This window comes from Pteropus medius, unplaced genomic scaffold, assembly GCF_902729225.1.
Source record: "Pteropus medius unplaced genomic scaffold, Ma_sr-lr_union100, whole genome shotgun sequence".
Lineage (NCBI taxonomy): Eukaryota > Metazoa > Chordata > Mammalia > Chiroptera > Pteropodidae > Pteropus > Pteropus medius.
In genome coordinates, this window is record NW_024350319.1 from 8,849,691 (window position 1) to 8,875,196 (window position 25,506).

Sequence of the window (25,506 nt, forward strand, 5' to 3'; positions counted from 1 at the left end):
TGGCAATGTGGAGCATATTTCAAAGATTGTCATGAAACTGCTATCCATGTGACAAGGAGAGGAATTTGAGGAGAAAGCTGTGATCGTACAATGTGGTCACACTCTATGAGCCCCTCGACTATTCATTAAAATTACTAAACTCAAGAAATATTTGATGAAAGAGAATTTAGAGGGTGTGCATGTGTGTGTGTGTGTGTGTGTGTGTGTGTGTGTGTGTGTGTGTGTGTGTTTGTGTTTTAAATAAGAGGCCCACTTTTTTACTCAGAGTGATACAATGTGACATTTGGTCAGCATGAGTGGAAAAGTAAATGCCCTTTTTGGAATGAAAACTGCTATGAGTCGATGCTTCCAAGTTTGAATGACCCAATGGTTCTTCTAAGAGCTCTGCCGCGTGTGAGGGTTAATGATGGGCAGCTCCTCGAGGGCCAGGAGAGCCTTCTTCATATCCTCATCCAAGCTGCCCAGAGTGCACAGTGCAGTGCCTTGTGCTTAGTAGGCCTTTAGTAAATACTGTGCAACAAATAAATGGAAATAGTTGCCTTATGAAAAGCTGGCTTTGTTTCACATCAAAATATTTATGTAGATAAAAACTTAGAAAATAAACTTTAGTTTGTTTAGTTTAGGCAAATAATGTATATCCCAAGCCAACTGATATAACATACAACAGTAGTGATTAGAGATGATTTGACTGGGGGGAAATGACCATGTCACTAATAGAAATAGGGCAGTTGGGAATAGAGATTTCAACTGTGAAGTAAGTTTTATATTTAAAGAAAGTAGTAGAATACTTAGCAGATGTCTAACACGTTGAACATATGAGAGAGGCTTTATTTGTTCTATTTGCTGGCAAAGACTATGTGAATCTCTCCACAAAGCATGATGATTAAATGGTCAAACCGGAACTTGGTCCTAAATTTTGACTCTAAGTCTAGTGCTCTTTACATGACACACAGCTTTCTATTAACAGAACCCAGACCTCTTCCATTCCTGCTGCCTTTATGTACTAATTAAAAAAAAAAAAAAAAAGGAAAACCTTTCCTTCATTTTCTCTGCTCCAAAAATTCTCAAGGCTCAAGCTACTTTTATTCTTTGCCAATAAAACCTGATTCTTTCTTCAAATGCATCTTTTGCAAGGATTGGAAAAAAAGCATTCTCTGGGGTGGGCTGTATTATTTCTGGCTGCCTGAAAGAGCAGAAAGCTACAGTATTCTCTATGGAATGAACGCCTATAACAATTTCTCATGCACATAGCAATTTCATATATATATAATGCTTAGCGATCTGCTTAGTAAGGTCAGGCATCCTTAGCAAACAATGAAATACAAACATCTCCTACTGCAGTTTCCTATGGCTGATAGAATTAAATCAGATGGTTGTCTGCTTGTTATATGAAACTTCTACCAACTCAGCTGTAGCCAACAGAAATATTGATCTAACATAGAGCAAGGAAGCTAATATTTTTTAACTATTCCTTGGCCCTTGGTTATTTCTCTTAAAACGTATATTTTTAATAATTTATTTCTAATCCTAAATTCCTAACTGGAGTCTATGAGTTAAGGATTTTAAGAAAGGAAGTTGTGCATCATTTTTTGCTGTTCCTAACATTCCACTGAAGAATGGAGAAGCAGAAAAGTTCAATGTTTGCTGTGTTAATATGTGCCTGGCTCTATTTGCCCTACCTCTTTTTAAAAATTGCTACCGGCTTGGCTCCACACTTCCTGCTCCCAGGACACACTTGTCTGTTTACTAGCTGTCAAAGTAAATCTATAGTACCATGTGACACCATTAGAAAGCTTGGGAGAGACCTTGCTGAGCACACACAGATACATTTGCATACTTGTTAAGTTGAAATTTTGCCAACAACCTATTAACCAATCCTAATGAACTGCTGTTTTTCATTTAAAACACCATTAGTTTCCTATGGTTTGTTGCTTGGGGTATAAGCAGCAAAGACACCATCGAGTGGTGAGAAAAGGTGTTGCTTTGTTGGGAGCCATTATGTCCCTCGAGAATTTGAACTTGGATTTGGTATGAGCCACTTTCTTTCTACTTCTGGAAGTAATCAAGCATTTCAAATATTTAGGACCACCTCTCAGAATACAGAAAGGTTTTTAACACATCTCATTGCTTAAAAGTTCTGGGTAATTTATTTTGCTGCCTGTTGTACAGAGGCTTATTTTGTGTCTAAAGATTATTATATAACGTTGTCTGTACAGAACTGAAAACTTTCAATCTATGGCTCTATATTAACAGATTAACAAAGAAGCCCCACTCTGTGTTTTCGAAGTTTTCCCCTAAGATAGTTTTAAACGTTTGATATATTATCGTACTTTTAAACATCAAAGTCCCTTGTAATAATAAGAATCTGAGTTCTACTGATAATGAAGATGGCAAGTCAGTAGAAAAAAGGTTTCTGGTTTTGTGAAGTCTGCTTTGGGTTTGAACACCTAAGATGAAAGATAAAATATTAAGATGTCAAGAAAATTGTTTTTTTGTTGTTTCATTTCGAATAATGCATTCTCTGTATAAATTGCAAGGAATGTGATTTTAAGTTACAGTATCTCAATATAATTTCTTTCTTGGAAAGAAGATGCAAAGTGAAGAATTCAGTGAGCTAATTGTATCCCTCGGTTCTGCAGACAACAAAAATACATACAAGTGATTCATTTGAAAAGTACAAGGGACTCAAGAAATACAAAATGTCTTTCTTAACAACAGGAACCATTTGGTGGTAGTAAGCATTAAAACAATAGCACTGTTTCATTAAGTTCATTTTTTTAAATACCGTTTCTGCTTTCTTTTCAGGTTGTTAAAAATGTTTATCTTTATTATATTGCAGCTCTTTAACCATAACTTGTCCAAAAGGTGACACAAGAATAGTAAATCTAAAGGTACTAACCAGGTAGAAGGGAAAAGGAAAGCCACAGTAAAAAGGAGGCTAAGTATTGCATAAGTGAAATCCAACCCGGAAGAACCTGCTGTGCGCTTTGCATATCCCCTGCAGGTGCCCAGTACTGTGTTAGTCACATTTAGGAGCTTCATTAGGCATTTGATGGTTGATTGATTGAATAATAAAAGACTTACGAATAGTATAGAACTCTGTAAACCGGAACAATTAAAATCAGAGAGAAAGGGCAAAACTAATTGTGTGAAAGCGGCAGATGGTTGATAAAGCTGTGGAGACCTGAAGCCTGCAAGCTTGCAGAAACATTACATTTTAAAGGAACACTGTCAGTAATCAAACGGCTGAGGACTGGTAGAAGAGACGGAAGCTACACAGATGATTATCTTCTCAGAAGGCCAAAGGCTGTCAATGAGATAGGCCAACTTAATTACGAAAATTGCTTTATAGCTACTGAGTTTGTCCTAACCATTCTCCTGGAGAGGGAAGATCATGGGGAGCAGCAGATCCAGCATGGATTCCAGTAGTAATAACAGTGCTGCGTTCTGAATGATTTGAACATGCCAGGATACTTATTGGTCATTCTCAGTCTTGGACCTCATGGTGCTACCGACACTGCAGAACATTAGCAGCACCTTAGATGAAAAATGCCAGAGCAAGACTATTCTAGGACAGGTCTCACTGCCAGCACTCTCAGACCTAGCCAGCCTTCTCTTTCTGTGTTCCTTTTCTGTTTCCTTCAGGTGAGTTTGAAAGCTCATGCTTTCACCTCTATTTAATGTTATTGGTCTCTAAGAAATGACCCATGATCATTAGCAAGACGGAAAAGTGTTTAAGAGGTTTTACTGGTTTTATTGGCCAGGGGTGGATAATACATTTAACTTCCTATTGTCTACACCTCAGCAGAGAGGATAACTGCTCAAAAATGAGAACAATAAAAGATTGTGAGACTCAGGTGATGTAGACACAGTTACACTGAGGAAGAAAACAACAAAATAGGCAAGGGAACAAGGATACATTTTCTTGATTAATCATATAAAAAGATTCTTCACAAAGTCAAACCCGACCAGTTATAGCAAATATTGGTCTATATTTTTTTTCTTTCTTTTTTCCCTCCTGGCTGCTGCTCAACATCTGAACTCCCTCCCTCCCCTTCTATGTTTAGAGAGTACCCCACAGATGAAGAAAGAAGATCTACCACCCACTAGACAGCTTAAAGGGAGACACACTTTCCCATTCTCTCTGGCGACTAGAGCATTGCACCTGACCTAGGCCTGGCCAAATGGCTGAAACCACTTGGGACTTTGAATATGGAGCTGTTGGCACAAAGAAGCAGCAATAGAGGACAATCCATTCAGATGGTTCTGACTGCAGCAGCGATGCACAGTTTCCAGGTGTAGCAGTGGCATCTATGCCAGCAGGACAAGCCATGACATTCAGTATTCAGCACTGGTGGCAGTGATGCCATCACAGAACTAATGCTCATGATATTGGCTGTATTTCTGGGAACCTAGCTCCACTTCTTTTTGCCTCTTTTCTGGGGCTGGTTCTCCGGCATTCCCAGCAGCTCTGCAGCTATGCAGATTCCATTCAATAAATCAATTTCCTGCTTAAGTCAACCACGATCAGGTCCTGATGCTTGTCACCCCTCACCCTTGACTGACATACTAGGCTTGCAAAGTTGTTACTGGACCCTTCTACACCACAGCAAGATTCTCTCAACTATGTCTGCAACCTCATTATTCTCATCATTAAAAGTTAAAGGCCCTATATGTTACTTTCATTAATTTTTAGACAAACGTGTTTTAAAGTCAGAGTGCATGTTGAACTATGAATAAGCTATCATTTATCTCTCCTAAACAAATCAGTCTAAATTAGAGCTTGTGATTGGAATATGGGTCATGCACTGAAATTCCAAAGTATACCAAAATAGAAAACTGTCTCCTACAACAAATGCTCTCAGGACTGGAACGCTTCTACTTTTGTAAACTTAAAAAATACTAGCAACAGTTAGAATTTACACCTCTGATATGCACATAAGCTCAGACTTTCCCAAGTAAATGTATCACTAATTAATCTTGTCTCAAGGAAACCACGTTATTTATAAACAATCCAGACACAGGACATGGCTTTGTGCTTAACAGTATGAGCTAAACTGCTTGAGGTCAAATCCCAGGCTGTAGTGGGATCTTGGACAAAATACTATTAAAGCTCTTATGCTTCAGTTTTCTTATCTTTGAAATAGGAATAACAAAACAATTGTTGTGAGGATTAAATGAGATAGGATACACATAAAATCATTAAAACAGTGACTCTTAGAAAATATTGAAATGTCTGCTTTTTATTCTATTCTGGAATTGTGCCTATATAAGAAAAACTATTAGAACGCAGGTCAGTCATTTGTGCTATTAATCAAATAAAATTCAAGCTCACGGCACTCTCTCCCTCCCTTGTGGCTGAGTGGGGCCATGTTTCTATCTCTGACCAATGAATGAGTAAAATGAATTAGAATATTTAAACAGCAGTTTGTACCTAAAAGCAACAAATGAACAGGACAAACGAACAGAGACTCATGGACATGGACTATATACTAGTGGTTACCAGAGGGTAGGGGGCTGGGAGAGGGGGGAGGTAGATGGAGTAAAGGGGGTCAAATATGGTGACAGAAAGAAATCTAACTATGGGAGGTGAACACACAGCGTAAATATATATATATGCTTTACTGTTAAAGTGTACAGATGAAACTTATTAGATTTCATTGACCAATGTCATCATAAAAAAATAAATATACATTTTTTTTAATGGAAAAAATAAATAAATAAACAGTAGTATGTGATTCTCTAGAGTACTCTGTTTCCCTCTGGAGTGCAACTAGAAATGTTTGATATGGTGGAGCCTGAGGAACTAGAATGAGCAGAGCCTCTCTGCTGCCCTGAGATGAATATGTTACATGAGCAGTAGATAACCTTTGTCATTTCAAGCCACTGGCATCTGGAGAAGTGTTGTTACTTAGCATAACCTTGACTATTCTTCAGGAGGCAAGGCAATTAATTATCTGGATATTTCAAATAAATATTATTCTCTATTCAAGTGAATGACATCTTCAGGAATACCTAGAGTAGGATAATTCCAGAAAAGAATAATTCAAAGAATGCTGCCTATGTCAGTGAGGTCACCAAGTAGCGGCCTTGTCTTGGCCTTTTTGAGGGGTCTAAAATTCCACCTTAAAGATATTTGGGGAATCACTCTCAAGTTATCCTTTTAAATAAGGCATAAAACCCTGGGATAAGTAATACATAAATCATCAAACCTTTACACAATCAAATGAATGTGTTTATTCAACCCATTTCGAGGAAGAACAAGGCAGTATAGTTTTATTTTGGGAGATAAACTTAGAAAGTCTTTCTCATGTACAATTTAGAAAAGAATTATTTGTATGGGGGGAATCATGGAGGTCATTTAATTATGAATGTCTGAGAGCCATGCTCATTTCATATTTAGACAGACCCAGTTAACTATAGGAACTACTGTTAAGTACAGTCTTAATGACCTTCTCAAGGCCATTTGATAAATTATTGCAAAACTCCATATCAGAAGTTTAACCTTTATACCCTGCTGTTATATCACCAGTCCTAAGGCAAGGGACCAAGAATGGTTGAAGAAGAAGAGGCAACAAAGCGGAAACACAGAAAGGAGAAGAACGGAGGACCAGAGAAGTGGAAAGTGAATCCATTTCAGAAGTCTAATCTCATCCCTATGAGATCCCTGTATACCTACTTTTGCTTAAATGAGATTAGGTTACATCTTTTACTTACCATCAAGAGGGTCCTAACTAATGGGAGCTTGATTCTTAGATTCATCACTAGCTAGCTACTTGAAGTTGGTCAATTTACTTAACTTTTTTGTGCCTTGGGTTTCATCTCTGTAAAATTATAATAGGGATTACTGTTAGAATTAAATAAGACAATGAATGCCAAGTGCTTAGCCCAGTGTCTGGCATACAGCGCAATGAATATTAGCTGCTATCATTATTTTCGCTGTCTCATTTTTAACTCTAATGGGATCTTTTTGCCAGAGCACCCCAAAAGCACTGGTTGCATTGTCTCTGAAAGTGTGTGAAACTTAGTCGTAGAAGAATTTCCAAGTTAAGGAAAGTCTCAGTGCTTTCTATGATTCTGTCACCTAAACATCTAGTTAATCTCATACTCTTCTCTGAAAATTGAAGATTGAACTTAAGCTGGGCCCGTTGCAGAGGAGCATCTTAGCATGTTTTCAGTGAGCCTAGAAAACCTGGATTACTTTCATCTCTGCATAAACCACGTCAATGCACACTTAGAAAGCTACTACTTCCAATATTGTGTCCTACACACACACTGAGATGTCTTAGTACCTACATTTCTAAGATTTGCAACTATAAGGTGCAATGCAGTAAATGCTTTTCCAAATCTTTCTTTTTTTTATTCTAAAACCGACTTCCAGTCACAGTCATTTTCTCAATGTCCGACCTTCCTTGAAAAACAAAGTGACCTACATAGTCTCTATCCTCCAGATTCTTAGCCCTGGATTATGAGAAGATCTGGCTATAGCTAGAGGAAAGACCTAGAAATATAGTGACCTCAGATAATAACAAGAAAATTAAAAATCATCAGTCTTCCATTATGAGCAATTGTCCTGTTTATACCCTCCCTCTTTCTGTATTCTTTGTTAGCATCTCAAGGACAAGGACTATGTTGTATTAATCTTTTTATATCTCAGAATTTAGCATAGAGCACAATACACTAGTTGGAACTAAGGAAATATCTGCTAACCCAAATTAAGCTTTAGAGTGTAAAATGTGATCCAATCAGATGTTCTCACTGCGGAAGTTGCTAATCCATGAGACTTTGGAAGCTAAATTAGCTTATCCAAGAGGGTACTATTTAGCATAATAAACTAAACCTGACAGGCATCCCCAGTGCAAGCACCAATTTAGAATGATTTATTTAGTAAGAAATAAGTGACAGCTGCCACAAGGTACGTATACCACCTGTGCAACTCTGCCATTTCAACGTCTGATTTTAATTTGGTTCACAATTATAAAAGTATGAAAGTGTAGAATTGTCAAAATCTGAAAGGTTATCTATTCAACACCCCACTTTAAAGATAACAAAACTAGGCCCATGAGTAATAAGTAACTGGCCTCAAGCACAAAGTTAGTGCCAGAGGTACAACTTAGTTTTCTGTCTTCCCACCATACCGAATAGTTTACAGAACACATACTTAATAGTCACTAAAGACATTATTTTGCATGCAGTATAAGCAGTGATTCAACCTTGGATGAATATCAGAATCCTCTCTGTAGTTTTTAAAGAGGATTCATGCCTGGGCCCCATTCTTAGAGATTCTGATAGTAGAGCTAGGGCTTAGTGATAGTTAGATTCACTGCCAATTTCAATAACCATTTCTAATATTTTAAAAATAACCACTTTTATAAAAACATCCAGAATTTTTTGGTTTTAGAAGGTGGTTCTTATTAGAGGAATGTATCCTAACAAACCAAAGAAGAGAGTCCAGGGTCAGTAAGCCTGGATCCTGACTGTCATGAACTAGCTTCATGTTAAAACTACGTCCAAAAGAAACAGCAGATGATTATATCTTTCTTAGGCAAAGGAGAGTTATAATGCCTAAGCACCGATGCATTCTAAGTATTTGTTGCGCACTTACTATGTGTTGGCACTATACCAGTCACTAAGGATACAACCGCGAAAACACACAATGCCATAGCCCTGACAGAGCTTACTGTTTTGCAGAAATCCCTAATATAAAGGGATCATGGGAATTGTCAGGTGAGCAATTCTGGGCAGAGTCACATACAAAGACAGTGGATCCAGGAATAGCATGATATGAAGAGAAATGCATGCATCTCCCTACTGATAACTGTCGATGTTTGGAAATGACGAGAGATAAGAGACAGTACCCCAAGGAAGGTTCTCTTTCTGTGTGCCAAGAAACTTAAAGTTGATCTCATAGGTCAGGTTCTCAGACTTTAAGTATAAATTCCTGAATCTTGTTAAAAATGCAAATTTGAAGACACCATCCCCAGAGATTTTTATTCAGTTGGTTGGAATGGAGCCCTTGGATCTGCCTTTTTAAACAGGTGGTGAGAAACTCTGCTGCAGATGAAACAAGATAGTCTCAAGGGCAGCTACACATTTTAGAAAGATCATTGGTTTTGAATGCAGGTCTCTAGGCTCCAACCAGATTCAGCCACCTCTCTAATATCCCTCACCACTTCTTTTGTAACTCTTGTCCAAGTACAGAATTCCATTCAAATACCCAGAATTCATGCTGACAACAGCAGCAGCAACGGAACAACAAAGAAATTAGATGAATCCTGGCTAGTGATTAAGAAGTGGTTTTGTCTACACTATGCAGTCAAGTCAGGAGAGGATTGGGGCATAATTGAATTCCGCGGAAAAAATTCGAACCTATTTTATTGAATTGGAAAATCTACTGTAAAAAGAGTCAATCCAACAACCTTAGGTAAAGTCTGACTTAAATAAAAACATATCGCAATCAAATACATTAGTTTCTGTGCCTTAACATACTATCAAAGAAGAAACAAAGAAAATACTTGGAGAGTAAATAAAGCCATTAAAAATTCTGGTCACTTCTATAAAACCTCAATGGTTTGGTTCTTTTTTTGCCCCCAAGCTATAATGATTACTATCCAGACCAATGAACTGTGTTTTTAACTATTAGAAAATCCATCAGCCTACTATGGCACACTGTATTGTGAGATCGATTGGGTTACAATATTTTAAAGAATGTAAGATACCAAATCATTATTTCAATATTGTTTAAAAATTAATTAGAACTCCTCAGAATTGTTTTTAGAATGTCAAGGTTTAATTAACTTATTTAATAGATCCTTAATTTGACCCTCTTTGCAGAAAGACTATGGATTTTTCAGCATTTAATAGTCTAGTGGGGAAGAGGAGAGTGGATTTTTGGTTTTATTGAAGAGCTGAACACACTCATTGTCTTTTTATCATTTTAATCGTTCTTTGTGTTGCAGGTAAAACATTATTAATTCATTTCCAATGAGAAATATATAAGATTTTTGATGATGTAGCAAAAATTAAACATTAAAAATGACCATATGAAGAAAATGAGCACCGGTCAGTACTTTAGATGAAAATATATAATTCAAGAAAATGGTGAAAAGTATAGTGAGTTTATTTCCTAATAGTCAAAAAGGAATGTCTCTGTTTCAAATTTCATTCCTTTTTTTGGGAAATTATTTCATAATGTAGAATTTTTAGAGCACTTCTGCCTTTATTTTATTCTTGCCTATGTAGACAGTTGTCATTTAGAATATGTGAATATCAAGCCAGTTCTTGTCGGTAATGAAAATACAATTCCCTCTCAATCTCTCCCTATTCATTTTAGTGAGCAATTTCTATAATGTATTTAATCAAGGTTAAGTTTTCCTGTCACTTCTGATCTCTCCTCAATTGCTCTACCGGGAGTCCTCAGTCCCCGGGCCATGGACCAGTACTGGTCCGTGGCCCATTAAGAACCGGGCCGCACAGCAGGAGGTGAGCGGTGGGCAAGAAAGCGAAGCTTCATCTAAATTTGCAGCCACTCCCCAGCGCCAGCATCACCGCCTCAGCTCTACCTCAGATCTTTAGGCATTATATTCTCATAGGAGCGCCAGTCCCTGGTGCCAAAAGGTTGAGGAACACTGCAACCATCTCAGGAATCCATTTCTCATGCTGCTTAGTGAAACTCCCTAAAATGATTATTTATTAAACAACATTTTAACAACAAAAGCAGTTTCAATGCAAATTGAATCAAAGTGAAAATATTTTTTACAATAAACTCAGCTTCTTCTATCCCGCAATGAAATTCTTAACTAATCCCTTGCAAACACTTTTTACAGCCACACAGTGGCCCCTGCCTCCAAAATTAAACAAAGGGAAGCTCTTCCTCTGCAAGATTATTATATGCTCCAAACACTCTCAGGTGTTTATGAATAAACTTATGCTCTCAAAAATATTAAAATATTATATATCTCGTTACACATTCAGAAGCTGACGCTGCTTTTATTTCACATGATCACCAACTGGCTCCAACGGGAGTCAGTTCCTAAGAACAGCCATTATGATCTCCATAGCAAGTAAATTACTGCTTGGGAGACATGGTTTCTGTGTGACTGCATGACTGGAAATTACACCCAGCTCCATTTTATAAGATTGTCTTAAATGACTAGGTGGAGTCCTTTCAACATTGCACCCCGATAGTATTTCAACTGGTGTCCTGAAAGTTCCGTTCACCTGAAAAATGTGACAATCCACCCCGAAGAAAAATATTATTATGTCATTTCGCAAACATTATCACAAACAATAACAAGCCACAAAGAAAGCAGCTGTTAGTGTGGATTAAAATTGAGAGCTCTGAATTTGGCAATCCAGGTCAACCTCACCCTTCTCCCCGCCCACCTGAATGCTCCCTAGGCAAAAGAAAATCTCTCCACCTATATGCTTATGAGCTCATCTTCTCCTACCTCTTTGTATCTTGGCTCTATTATTTCTTCCTCATCTTTTAGCCCAAGTCTCTCCCTCAGCATTGCCTTTTCCGTTAACTAGAGGCTTTCCCATCAAAAACTCTTCCTTTGACCCTGATTTCCCCTTTAAATAACTATCCCATCTCTCCTTTTGCTCTCACTTCACAAATGAGAGGCAAATGCTCAATAAATATTTATGGATTAAATGGGTGAAAAGAAATCTATTTCCCTGTTGCTTCATCTCACATTTACTCCTCATTCCACTGCAATGTAATGAAACGACTGAGCCCACTCCTCTACGAAAACTGGTCTCCAGAGGTGGCTGATAGCTTTAATTTAGAAAAAAAAAAAAAAAAATCCATGAGCTTTCCTTACCTTTTATTCTACTTGACCTCTACACAGCATTCAACATTGCTAATAAACCCTCATTATTAACGCCTTTTCTCAAGTTTCCTTTCAATATCCTAAGTCTCTTAGTTATATCGCCAATCCTCCCAAAACTCATTGATGGCATGTTTTTCTAACACTCTTTCTCTTTTTACACTATATCCCTCTATAGTCTTCCAATAGGAGATCTCAGCCAAGGACAATTTCAATGACCTTCTGTGCCAGCACCTTCCAAACGTATAATTCGAGATCTCATTTTTTTTCTACCTCTCTTTAGACTCGCCTTTCTAAATACCTTTTGTACCTCTCTTCATAGATGTCATGTTGGTACCTCAAATTTAGTAGATCCAAATAAGAGCTCAGCTTGCCCTCCCTCCCATCCCTAAGCCTTTCTTCTGTGTTCTCACCTTAATGAATAGAAGCACCATCCTCCTGATTACATAATTAGAAACTTCAGAGTGCTTTTTGAGACTATCTACTCCCATACCTGCAACTTCCGCTCAGCTTCCTGTCCCATTGATAACATCTCTGAAATGTTTCTTGATTCTGCTCTACATTTTCCATTCCTCTTGCTACTGACCCACTGTAAATTTTTATATCTCAATGACATCATTACAGAAGCCTATCAATTGATCTCTCTGCTGCCAATCTCATCCTCCTCCAATCATTTTTTTTTCATAACAATAGACCAAGTTCTCTAAGAATAGAATTATCTTTTGTCATCTTTACATTCCCCTGCACAAGCACTCAATTTTACAAGCACTCAGATTTACATGGTTACAAATATAAAGAAAAACTTCTTGGCACAACATTCAGTCTCTGTGGCCTGCTCTGAAATACTACTTGTCTGGTCTCTCACCACATGTTTCTCTACTGCTTGCCACTCCAGCCACACACACTATTTACTATTTCTACTCACTTCTAGAATCTATTCTTTATTACCTACATCTATGGTTTGGGATACCTGTTTTCTATCTCTGCCTACTGAAACCTTACTCAACGTTTAAGGCCAAAGTAAAATTCTACGTCTTCAGTTAAGCTTTCTCCAATTCTTTCTTTAAGGAATAATTGCTTCTCCTTTTGTGTACCCTAGTACTTTGCACTTCCTCATAGCACGCAATGTACTGTTCCCTGCATTATCAATATGCACACAAGAGTTTCCTCAACTAAAGTGAAGCAAGGTCCTCAGAAACATCATGAATCCCCCACTATGCTTAGGCCAGTGCCTCACAGTATAAAGCATTCAATATAAAGATTATTGAAGTGATTTGGTAACTCTTCTGTCTCCTCATTTTACAGGAGCCCTGTTTAATAATTTTAGTACTATCCTCTCTGCTACTGGCACATGTGGTCCAAATTACTTAAATGTATTCTGTCCATCCCATGCTACTTCCATTCCCCAAAAAACACTGCCAGTGTTAGGTAGTTAGGCATACATGAGCTATGGGGGCAAATGAACAAAGGCCCAGCCCAGAGACCTCTCAGAGACCTCCCTGAAATACCCATTTTTTAGTTATAAATCACCCCTCCATGCTGAGGAACAAATGCTTGCACAGTGAGGAATACTCTGTTTCTCATCTCAGCTTCGTTATACCATCATTATAATATCATGCCTATGCTCAGATGTTCATGAGTCTAATTATAACAGACTGAATTCTGGATAACTGCATGCGAAGTGGGCAGAGAGTTATATAACAGCCAAATGTCAATCGAAATGACCTCACCTGCCAATCAACTAGCACCACCTCTGTAATCACCCATCACAGCCCTAATATAATACAGATCTCCCCACTTTCATGGGTTTTTAGCCCTCTTTGCTGTAACCCGCCCCTCCTTCAGAGTATACTCTATCTTTTGTCTTTTTAACTCCTGAATTCCACGAGGCCATAGCCTTCCTTGGCACAGCCCATCTCCTTTTAAACATCTGCATTCAATAAATCTCGCTGATCTGTAATTCTTTACTGAGTCTGCAGGGAGGAACTGAGGACCCCCTCCATGCTGCTAGGGTGATGATGGATTTCACATCACCACATGTGCTAACACTAGTACAAGGTACTAGAGTTTTAATTAACTGAAATATATGTCAGTTAACTGAAATATTTTAATATATTAACTAAAATGTCTATGGAAAACAAATAATATATATATGGTCCTAACATGAAAATTAAGAATCTAGTCAAGAATCTGTTTTTGAAGCATTAGTCCTTTACATTAGTATCACTCTTGGCCTCTGGAAAGAAAAGGAGCCTCCTTTTCTAAGGTTTCTATTCCAGGGCACTTACTATGATCCCTGGTTCCATTTTCTAATACACCAAAGGGATATCACAATGGTCACTGTTCTTCACACTTCATGCAATGATCTTACTTCTCTCCACACAACAAAAACTATTTATTAACTAAGACATCTGGAAAAAATATGTTCTCAAAATTCTACTCCTTACTCTCTGCTCATCTTTATATCAGCATGTAACTACAACACCTATATTCTCACCTCAAAGGGGCCTGTGGATAAATGAGATAGACTACAGCTAGTGGTGGCTCATCTGCATTTCGACATGGCCTGAAAACTTTGGTGGCCTGCACGTACCCCATACGGAGCAATAGAAAAACAGACCTACTTCACAGCTCTATCGAGTAAAGGTGGTTCATTCCCATCAGAGTGATCTGATCATAAATTCGTAATGGGGCAGGTCATGGTGGGTAGTCAAGCCCAGGACTATAACTTCTTTGGTGAAAGATTTTTAAGCCAGCCCTGACCATTGTTCTTGTGAATCTAGGTTAACACATCTTTGAAATATCAGAAGTAATATCCATCAAAGGTATAACCTCCCTTAAGAAAGCACATAATCTTAACTATCCTGTAATCCAATTTCTATCTTGCTTTCTTCCACCCTCATGTAATCTTCTTTAAATTCCTTCCTTAATTCCAAATGCATAAAAGAAACAGCAAACTGTCACTCTGAAGCATTTAAGATCTTGCTTCCAGGCAACTATAGTCAGTTTTGGCTCAAATAAACTCTTATAAAAATTCTTTACAGATTTGGACATTCTTATATCAACAGATGTATAATATTAAAGAGAGATATGAGAGCATTAAAAGAATAAAAAGATCTAACAAGCCTCTATTTGAAGTCTAGAAGAACAGAATGAGAAAATGGGGGAAAGGTAACAGTAGAAGAGTTAATGACAGAATAGTCCAAAACTGACAAAAGACATACATCCACACACAGATAAAGAAGGCACAATGTCTACCAAGCAAGACAAATAGAAAACATCCATGCCACAGTGTTATCTATGAAAATTGAAGAAGTGAAAACAAGGAGATGATCTTAAGCCAGTGAGAAAGAATGTAGATGCTACCTAAACCTTGATGGCAAGCTTCTAAACAGAAAAATGAAAGCCTAAAAGAGAAGGGGAGAAATGTATTCAACAAAGCACCGAAAAAAATTCAACATAGAATTATTCATCTATTAATTCATTAATATTTATATACTTGCTACTCTGAGTCAAGAACAGATGAAAATCACTGCCTTTATGGAACTTACATAGTCATAGTAGGGACAAATAATAAATAATTTAATTAAATATGTCAGATGCTATGAAGGAAAAAAACAGGAAAGGAGATGTTTTTCTAAATAGACAATAATATCTGCAAAATTATACAATTTTGTTTTTCCTTTTCTAATATCTATAACTCTAGTTCTTTTTTTTTTTTTTTTTTTTGCTGTACTGGTTAAGACCTCAATAAGTGTTTAATACAAGCAATGATAATAGATATCATTGTTCCTGATTTTAAAGAGAATATTTCTAAGGTTTTATTATTCAGAATAATTTTGCTGTAGATTTTGTGGTAGATACTGAATTACGAAAAGTTTCATTTCTTGTTTAGTAATTTTTTTAACATAATGATTGCATGTTAATTTTCGTTCTTTTACAAATTCACTCTGATAAGCATATGATATTCTCCTTAATTGCTTATTGTAGAAATGTTATTCATAAATTTAAAAAAAAAAAATTAACCGTCCTTCCATTCCTGGTTACAATCTTTTTCCTATATTGCTAGATTTGTTTTACAAATATTTAATTTGGAATTTTTGTATACATATTTATAAAAAAGAAAGGCTGAAGTTTTTCTTTCATAAACTGTCCTGTATGCTTTTGGAGGCACTATTATACTAGATTATACTAGATCATAAAAAAGGAGCTTGAGAGTATTTTCTCATATTCAGTTATTTGAAACATTTTCAATATTGAGATGTTCTCCTCAAAACTTTGATAGAACTTGCCTGTAAAATAATGGTAAGTTACACTTTTCTAATAATGTATACACTGCTGTATGAGTTTTCAAATATTGTCATAAAATTGTTCATAGTATTTATCTCTAAATGTATCCTACATATATAGTAATATAGCCCTTCCATACTTAATATCATTTATTTGTGTTTTGGTTTTCTTGATCATATCAACCAGAATTCTCTGAATTCTTTTAGACTTTTCAGAGGCAGGGTGTTTTTTGTTTGCTTGTTTGTTTCTGTTTATTTATTTTTAATTTTATCTTTATTTACTTTCTTCTGTTTTCTTGGCCTTATTTTTTTTGTTTTCTGACTTGGAGGGCTTTATTAAATTTTTTCCAGCCTTTCTTATTTTCTAATATGACCATTTGAGGCTACAGATTTAGGTTAAAACATGAAATTTCTAATATTTGACTGCTACTGATTTATAAACAATAGCAATTTCTATGATTTACTTACTGTTTTCCTCAGAGTATTGTTTTCACAAATCCCTACAACTTTCAATATGCAACAATTTATTAATCAGCTCAAAGTTTTAAAAAATTTTTATGATGATTTTGTTTTTTGATCCATGAGTTGTTTGAAGTGTTTGGTAGTATATATGTATGCTTTAAATATCCAAATTAATGGGGATTTAAAACTTTATTTTTTTTCTGTTATTCTTGTTATTGACTTCTAGCTTAATAGCATTGTGTTAAAAGAATGTGGACTGTGTTAAAGAAAAAATTATTCAGATACTTGTTAAGGACAACAAGAAAAACTTTATTAAAGAAGAGGACTTCTGTAATGGGGCTTTGCAATAGGGGAGAGAGATTGGACTCAATTCTGAATATAGGATGAGGATCAGTGGATAGAAAATTGCTAAGAGGCAAAGGAGGATTCTCGCTAAGCCAACTTGACAGAATTCTTGCTAACGGCAGGCCTGCGTGGTAAGATATTGAGGGTGGGGATTCTTGCTAAATTGACCCAGCGCCATTCTTGTTAAAACAAGACTAAGTGGACCAAGGGCATAGCCCAAGGTTGGAGCCTAATGGAGAAGAGGGCTCAGAGGAACCTGACTCAAGCTTGTTCGAGGAGAGATTTTATGTTAGGGAGTTGAGCCCAGTCTTTCTTCCCTACTGCACAACTCAACTGCAGTCGTCCCTTGAATCAAAGTCTTCCTTACCTTCTTTAACAATTGTTATAATTGTTTGATCAACTTGCTTAATTTGTAGAAACTTGCTTTATGGTCTTCTAAGAGATTACATTTTGAAAATGTTCCATTAGAGAATATTTTGTATCAGTTAAAAACATGGGCACTAGAGTTGAATTACCTGGGGTCAGATTTCAGCTTTGTACTTATAGACCTATTTCATAGTAGTTTTCATGAGGATTAAATAAATTAGTACCTGTCAAGTGCCTATAATACTCCTTGGCACATAATAATCACTCAATAATAAAATAGCTGCATGATGATGACTGTAAAGAAGAATATGTGTTCTTCAATTGTTAGATGTAGGAAAACACACACACCCACATATATACATATGCGTTACATATATAATATATACACTGTATATACACAACCCTGATATACATCAACAATAGAATGGGTAAATACACTGTGGAATACTCACACAATAGGATATTATATAACAGTGAAAAGAAAAAAAAAAAAAAAAAACAACACTGCTGCCTGGATGAATCTTAGAAAATGAAAAAAGCAGGGTGCCTTAGACTCCATGCAGTTTGTACTATTTTCATTAACCTCAAAACTAAGCAAAACGAAATATCTATCTATGAATATATATGTAAGTGAACATATATGTTTGAGTTATAATGGAAAAATGGGGAAATAAAATTATAAACACAAACTACAGGATAAATGTTACCTTGGGGAGGAGGAAAGGGCCAAAAATAGGGAAGGTACAAATAGGTAGATGCAACAATATTAATCATTTTAGTTCTTAAATTACATGCTAGGTGCTCAGGTGTTCATTATTATGCTTCATATATTATATATGTTAAAATTATCTTTTGTATATATCAACTATTACACTGTAAAACATTTTTAAAAGAGAGAATAGGAGGGAAATAGGGTTAAAAGTGGAAGGGGACATGGAAGTAAGGAAAGCTTCTTTTTTTCTGTTTGTCTCTTATTTATTTGTTTTATTTATTTTTTCAATATAGGAGATAATATAGCATGCTTTTATGCTATCATCCCTTTTATGCTAATAGGGATGATACAAGCAACAGGGGAATGGTTGATAATGCAAGAGCCTATCTCTGAAAAGACAAAATCTGATCTAGTACATCAGGGGAGGGGTCCATTTTACAATACATCAGAGAAAGTTCACTTGTTTTAACAGATGGGAAAGCAGAGTAGATACAGCTAACATATTTATTGATGGAAAGATCATGAAGTTCTGTTCTGAGTAGCTCTATTTTCTCCATGAAATATAAAGCAGGGTGATAAGCTGACAGTGAGGTGAGGTGGGTGAAGAAAGAACACAGGAGATTTGAGGAGAAAGGAGAAGGTGAGAAATGATTTGAGAGTAGGAGAGCAAATCGAACAAGAAAATGAAATGAGATATCCTCCTCCTTGATGCACATTCTCTTGATTTCCTCCTACCTCACTGACCACTCTCTATTGTTCCCCTTTGCTGGATTTTCCTCCTCTAACTAACCTCTGAATATTGGAGTGCCTAAGCTCAGTTCTCAGATGTATTCTGTTCATTATGTTTCTGTGTGAGCTCTCGTAGTCCATGGCTTTAAATATCATCCACACGACTTGCAAACTGGTATCTGCAGCTCTGCCAGGAGCTCCAACTTATATATCTGACTGCCCATGTGATATCTACACTTGGATGTCTAAAAGGTATCTCAAGTTAACATGCTTTTTATTTTTCTGCCCATTCCTCTTTCCATTCAGTCTTGTACAGCTCAGTGAATGACATCACCATTCATCCAGTTGCCCAGAGCAGAAACTTAGCTTTTCCTTGATTATCTCTCCTTTATGCTTCACGTCAAATCCATCAGCAAGTTACACTAGCTCCACCTTTCAAAATACACCCCAAATCTAATCCTTCTCACCACCTCCACTATTACTACTCTGCTCTTAGCTACCATCATCTCTTTTTACATCATGGCAAAAGCTTCCTTCCAAGCTAGCTCCACTCCCACCCTCAGTCCACTCTCCATATGCAGCCAGAGTGATCTTTTAAACGCATAAATCAGGTCACACACTCTCATGCTCAAATGTCTCTATTGCATTTAGCACAAAATCCAGAGTCCTCACTCAGGCCTGTCTGGCCCTACATGATCTGGCCTTGGTCGCGGCTAGCTCTTTAACGACATCCCCCATTTCTGGGCCACCATTGAAAGCCGATGCAAAAGTAAAGATGCTAATGAGGACCGCTTCAGTCCTCATTAGCATCTTTACTTTTGCATCGGCTTTCAATGGTGGCCCAGAAATTTTTAGGTGATTCACTCCTTTCATTAGGGTCTCAGCTAAATTATCAGCTCTTAAAGATGATATTTTTGTCCAAAGAGTTCTGCCTTCATTTCTTTATTCCGCTTTATTTTTTCTTGATGGCATTTTTTCATGGATAGCATTCTATTTTATATCCTTTCTGTGTATCTCCCCCACTAGAAGGAAAGTTGTACAAAGGCAGAGACTTTGTCTTATTCACCTTTGTGAACTATGAATAGTGGCTGGCAAAAAAAAATATTTGTTGGTTAAATGAGTCCAAGACCATTTCAAAGAGCTTTGGAAATTACAACTAAATTCTCTCTTTGTAATTGCCAAATCTATCTTTTAAGTAATTTTGTTCACATGAAGTTTATGGATTTATAGATCACTGTACACTCTAAAGTCAGCTTGCTTCTTAGTAGAAGAATAATCATTTCTCGAATTGATTTTCCAATGTTTAAAATAACACTGAAAGATTTCGGAGTACCTACAGAAATCACTATTTAGATGCAATTAGCTCATTCGACGGCATTATTTCAAATAGATTATAGTATCACCTAATTTGATAATGAACTTCCATTTACCATAAAAAAGCATAGTTCTGTGGAAGGTACCCTGAACTGGACATTAGACATTGAGAGTAAATTCCTTATTTAGTGTCTTATTAGTATATAAACCTAGAAAAGCTTCTGTTACTTAATAATTCCACTACCTCATCTGTTAAATAGGAACAGCTGTCCTAATATAGTATTTCCAGTGAATTCTCTATGGATAAGTATAAAGGAGTAGAACTGGTGAAATAAGAGCTCCATATAAACTCTTCTTTATTAAGATTATTGCAGAAATTATTGAGACCTTTTATCAATTTCTATCTCTTTGAGCTTATGAGAAAAGTGTTCATAAAATTCAAGCGAGTTTAATGTAGATTTTATAAGAGTGATAATTTCTGTAATAATAAACCACTTATTTTACCTAGTTCTAGCTTCTAATACTTTGATATTATAATAATTATGTCTCTGGGTCAATAATATAGGGAATGTTTTGATGTAATATTTTTAGGACTCTTTGAGGCACCACAGAAAACAAGAGATGCTAAAAATCTGCAAGCAGGTGGCTGTCTTGATTTTCAAAAGAAAAAAAGAATAGATTCTGAATATCGAGTGTGGCTTATTTATATTCCATGCAAAATTATTTAAAAGATTGTTAAGTGTAGAACATATAAACCTTTCTTTAAAATGAAAATAATGATTACTGGAGAGCCTCATAGATGAACTAGAAAATAAACCCAAGCTAAATTAACCTCATTTTCTCTCCACCTCTCTATTGAGATTTTTCTTGCCTTGTTTGTTTTTTGTTGTTTGTTTATTAATAGGTCAGCTCAAGGCTATAGAAATAAATATATCTAGGGTTCAATAAGTCAGATTTGCTTTTTATTATAGGTTAATAGTTTGAGAAATATGAGCTGGCAGATAGCACAATTAGATAAAATTATAATTGGTAAAGCTTAATCTTATAAAAAGAATGAATCCGTGACAGCACAGAGAGCAGTATCTAGTTTTGAAACATTTTTATCAATTACTCAAATTAACATATAAAAATAATATTTAATCAAATATGTAAATGACTCAAAGCTGAAAGAGATAATGTTTCACTTCTCAGTAAATGACATCACCATTCATCCAGTTCAGTCCCCTCCTACCACCTGGAATAATTAAGCTAAATTGCTGAAACAAAGAGATCCAAAAATGTAGTGGCTCAAACTGGATAGGAAATGATCACTATCATGCAAGAAAATGCAAAAATGAGTAGACTCAAGCCAATGAGTAGGTTTTGACCCACAAGGTCATTCAAGAACCTAGGTTTCTTCTGTCTTCATCTTCTGCCCGCCCTTAAATTGATGTTCAAGTCTGCTTGGGTGAAAAGTGGATCATCAGCACCCTGTCGATGTTCCAGTCCATAGAAGGTGCTTGGAGTTCAGGGCAAGGAGCCTTGTATAGAAGGGACCTGAATATTGGCCCAAATACAGTTCATGGTTACATCTAACTGAAAGAGAGCCTCACAAATGTAGACTCTAGCTAGGTGGTCATGTATATGCCCCCAACCCTTGGTGGGGTAGATGGTATTATCTCTAGAAGAAAGAACTGAGTCATGGATACTAGTGATAATTACTGGTTGCTGCCATACATGTTTCAAATTTTAATCTATCACCAAGTTAGCTCTATGCACCTCCTATATACTTCACAAAACTTCCCTTTGTCCATTAATCTCCATCTTTACTGCCATAGCCCTTGTCTGAGGTATCATCATCTCTCATCTGTTTCACTACAATAGTTTCCTAACTGGTCTCCCTACATTTGTACTATCCTTTGCTCCCTAATCAATTGTCTTCATTACAGACAAAGAGATAATTTTAAAATGCAAATAGAATCATGTCATAACGCTGATTAAAATCTTTCGGTTGCTTCCTATTGCTCTTAGGGATCATTAACAAGAATGCCGAAGTCCTACATATTTGACCCTCTCTTCCTCTAGTGTTACCTCTCATCGTTCTTCTCTCTCCATCCCCCTCAACCTTTTTCTTACTCCAGTCACATTTGTCTTCTTTGTTTCTCATCCATAGAATACTCTCAACTGCCACAAGAGGGAACTTGCTCGTCCCTCTGACAAGAATGTCCTTCATTTGCCTCACTGACTCAGACTGCTTGCTCAGGGAAAGCTGCCAGAGCCACAAACAGTGGCATATCCCCTATTATACACTGGCATGGCACCCTGTAATTTTGTCACTGTTGGTAATTATACACTTATTTTTGTGATTATTTGAACTGGGGAAGTCCGCAGCTTCCATTGTGGCTTGTTGCTTCCAATGATGTCATCCCATATCTGTTGTGTCTCTTCCCTGGGTGCATGTTTTCTCTCAGCTTTAGACATTGACAAGGTCGGTCTGCCTTACCTCAAGGGACCTTAAATTATAGACTCTGATAATATTAGCTTCCTTTTTTTGTTCTTTTACCTAACCTTACCTCTAGCCATCTCCCTCAGCTAAGATTCTAAGTCAGAACTAACCAGGATAGCTAGCCTACATGACTCCATTTTTTTGCACCACTCACTTGGGGTCTTGGGTGTGGACCAAGGATTGAGCTTGGGTATGAATATTCCTCTACAGGAATATTCCCCACTTCTATAGCCCTCCCATGCCCCTAGGTATATTCACTTTATTCAAAAGATAACTGAATAGGCCTTTCTTGTCTGTGACATTTATGTTTATAAGAAATCTATTTCACCCAAGGTCTGAAAAGGTTTATTTTGCCTCTCAGTGGTCTCTCATATTGATCCAAATTTCACTATATTTGGCTGCTATTCTTTATAAATGTTTGTCATTATTGTTTTCACTTGAAAATAGAGTTTTCTTCCCTAATTTTTATTCTTTGGGGGTTTGGGGGAGGGCGAGTTTTTTCATTTGTTTGGTTGTTGTTTTTATTAGTTTCAGGGAGGAAAGTAGCATTAAAATGACTTTACTCCACCACCTTTAACTAGAATTATCTGTAGCTATGAGAAAACGTTAACATGTCAGGAAGACATGTTTGCTTATTCCGTGGCTTCACACCACCAAGAGAATGCTTGCCCCAGTTTAAGAAGCACCTTATAGACTTTTAAAATAGAATTCCTCCCTCAATAAATCCGAGAATATTACAAAATAAACTATCTGTGGACTTCCCTGATAGGTTCACACATTTTCTAATGAGAAAAACAGCCTTTTATAGCACATGTGGGGAATAAAATGTAGATCCCCAAGCCTATGAGTAAGCACAGATCTCACATTATGGTACTGCAAATGCTTTCTGTGTGCAAAGCTTCTTGCCTTCAATTGCTTTTCTCCAAATACTATATAAACACCTGGCAGGGACAGGCACATATTAGGTTCTCAAAATGTTAATTCTCTCTCCTTCTTTTTCATGCAAGAAGGGAAAATGTTCTTATTTTTTAAAGAAAGTTTTATTAAGTGCCTACTATATGCTAGGCACGGTGATAGGACACCAGGGATCCCAGTCTATTGGGGGGGAGGGGAAGACAAGTAAACCCAAAAGGACAATCCGTACAAACAGTACTGTGATAGCAGAGGATACTTTAAGAAAACAAAAGTCAACCTTCTCACCTGTTATAAAATGGGAGTGCTGGGGAAGATGAATGGGGCTCCTAGAGGAGAAGATGCCTAAGTTGAGCTCTCAGACTTGAGAAACAAAGAGTAACAAAACTCAAAGAGAAGCAGAAGGAAAAAGTATTCTAGGCTGTGGAACAATATCCTCATCCTATAAAGAGCCTAGAAGCTAGACCAGGGAATATTCAAAGAACTATACATTCAGTGAGGTAGAACAACAGAGTAGGAAGCAAATGGCAGGGAATAAAGTAGGAGAAGAATCAGGGCCCACATCATTTGCTTCAATTCACAAACACCTACCACAAGTACCTACCATATATCAGACACTGAGAACACAAGGACTAAGACACAGACTCCACTCTCAATAAAGTTATAATCTGATGCGTAAACCGAGAATTTTAACATTAGATGATAAGAGAAATCAAAGAAGGCACTTATGTCACCTTAGGAGAGTCAAGAAAAAATTCATATTATCTGGGTCTTAAAAAATGAGAAGAGATAACCAAAGGTCAGTGCCATCGGAATTAGAAAAAATATTTCCAGCAGAAGAAAAGAAATAAGTGCAAGCTTGGATGTGATAAATGGCATGTTGTATAGGGTATCAACTAAACATAGGTTGTTCAATGTTTCTAGGGTACAAAGCATGAAACAAATATTTGGTCATAAGACTGAAGTGAAAGGAAGGAAAATGAATGTCTTGCTAAGAAACTTAAGCTTTATCTTACAGGTGATGCAAAACTACCAAAGAGTTTTGATCTGGGAGAAACATACAATATAGGCTGATCGCTCTGATAATAGTATTGATAATGGATTTGAGGAGGACAGGCCTGGAGGCTTGGGTGACAATTAGAAGGCTATTGTGATAGTCAAATAAAGAGATTCTGAGGGCTTGAACTCAGAAGGTAGTTATATTATAGATGGGTAGAGAGATGGAGATAAACTTAAGAGATAGCAATGAAGAAAGTTAGAAGAGTTTATTAATTGAGAATGTGCAAAAATGAGGGAAAAGAAATCAAGGAGAACAGCTAATTTTCCAAAAATTAAAGAAAAGAAAACCTATTACACGTTGTTGAGCTTATTTGTTTAAATTATATTTATTTCTATCAGTCTGTGATCTTCGTGAAGGAAAAAACTGTGTTATTTACTTTGCATTTCCAGGGGCCAGTCCAATGACTTCATAAGGTGTGCACCCAATAAATATATGAAGAATTAATGAGGAAAAAGCAAAGGACTGGTGGAAATGAAGAGTTTGGTATTGAACAGAATGAGTTTGAGGATCCCCGTGGAATTTCAAAGCAGAAATTTCCAGTTGAAAATAATACAAGTTTAAAGCTCAGAAAAGACGTCCAAGTGAAAAAGAATTAGATGCCATTAGAAAAGTTGAAGCCATGAGAATGGATAAACTCAGAGAGTGAAAGGAGATACTGGCAAAGGAGAGTGCCCTAGGGATGTCACTTAAAGTTTCACTTCATTTGACCAGAGGATCGGGAAAGATGAACAAATTATGCAGATCAAGATCCAAGAACAATCAGGACATCCACTTTTGCACTCACTTTTCCAACAAGGAAGCTCAGTAGCTTTCAGAGGTTATACGATTTTCCCAAGTAACATTGCCAGCACCCAAGCCCAGGTGCTTTGATTCTGTCCTTCTGTACATGCAATATCCCATCATCGACACATCATTATTAGAATATGTGATGTATGATGCAAGGGCAACAGTCATTGTCTATAAGGTACCTGGGACCTTCTAAATGTTTAAGCAATATCATA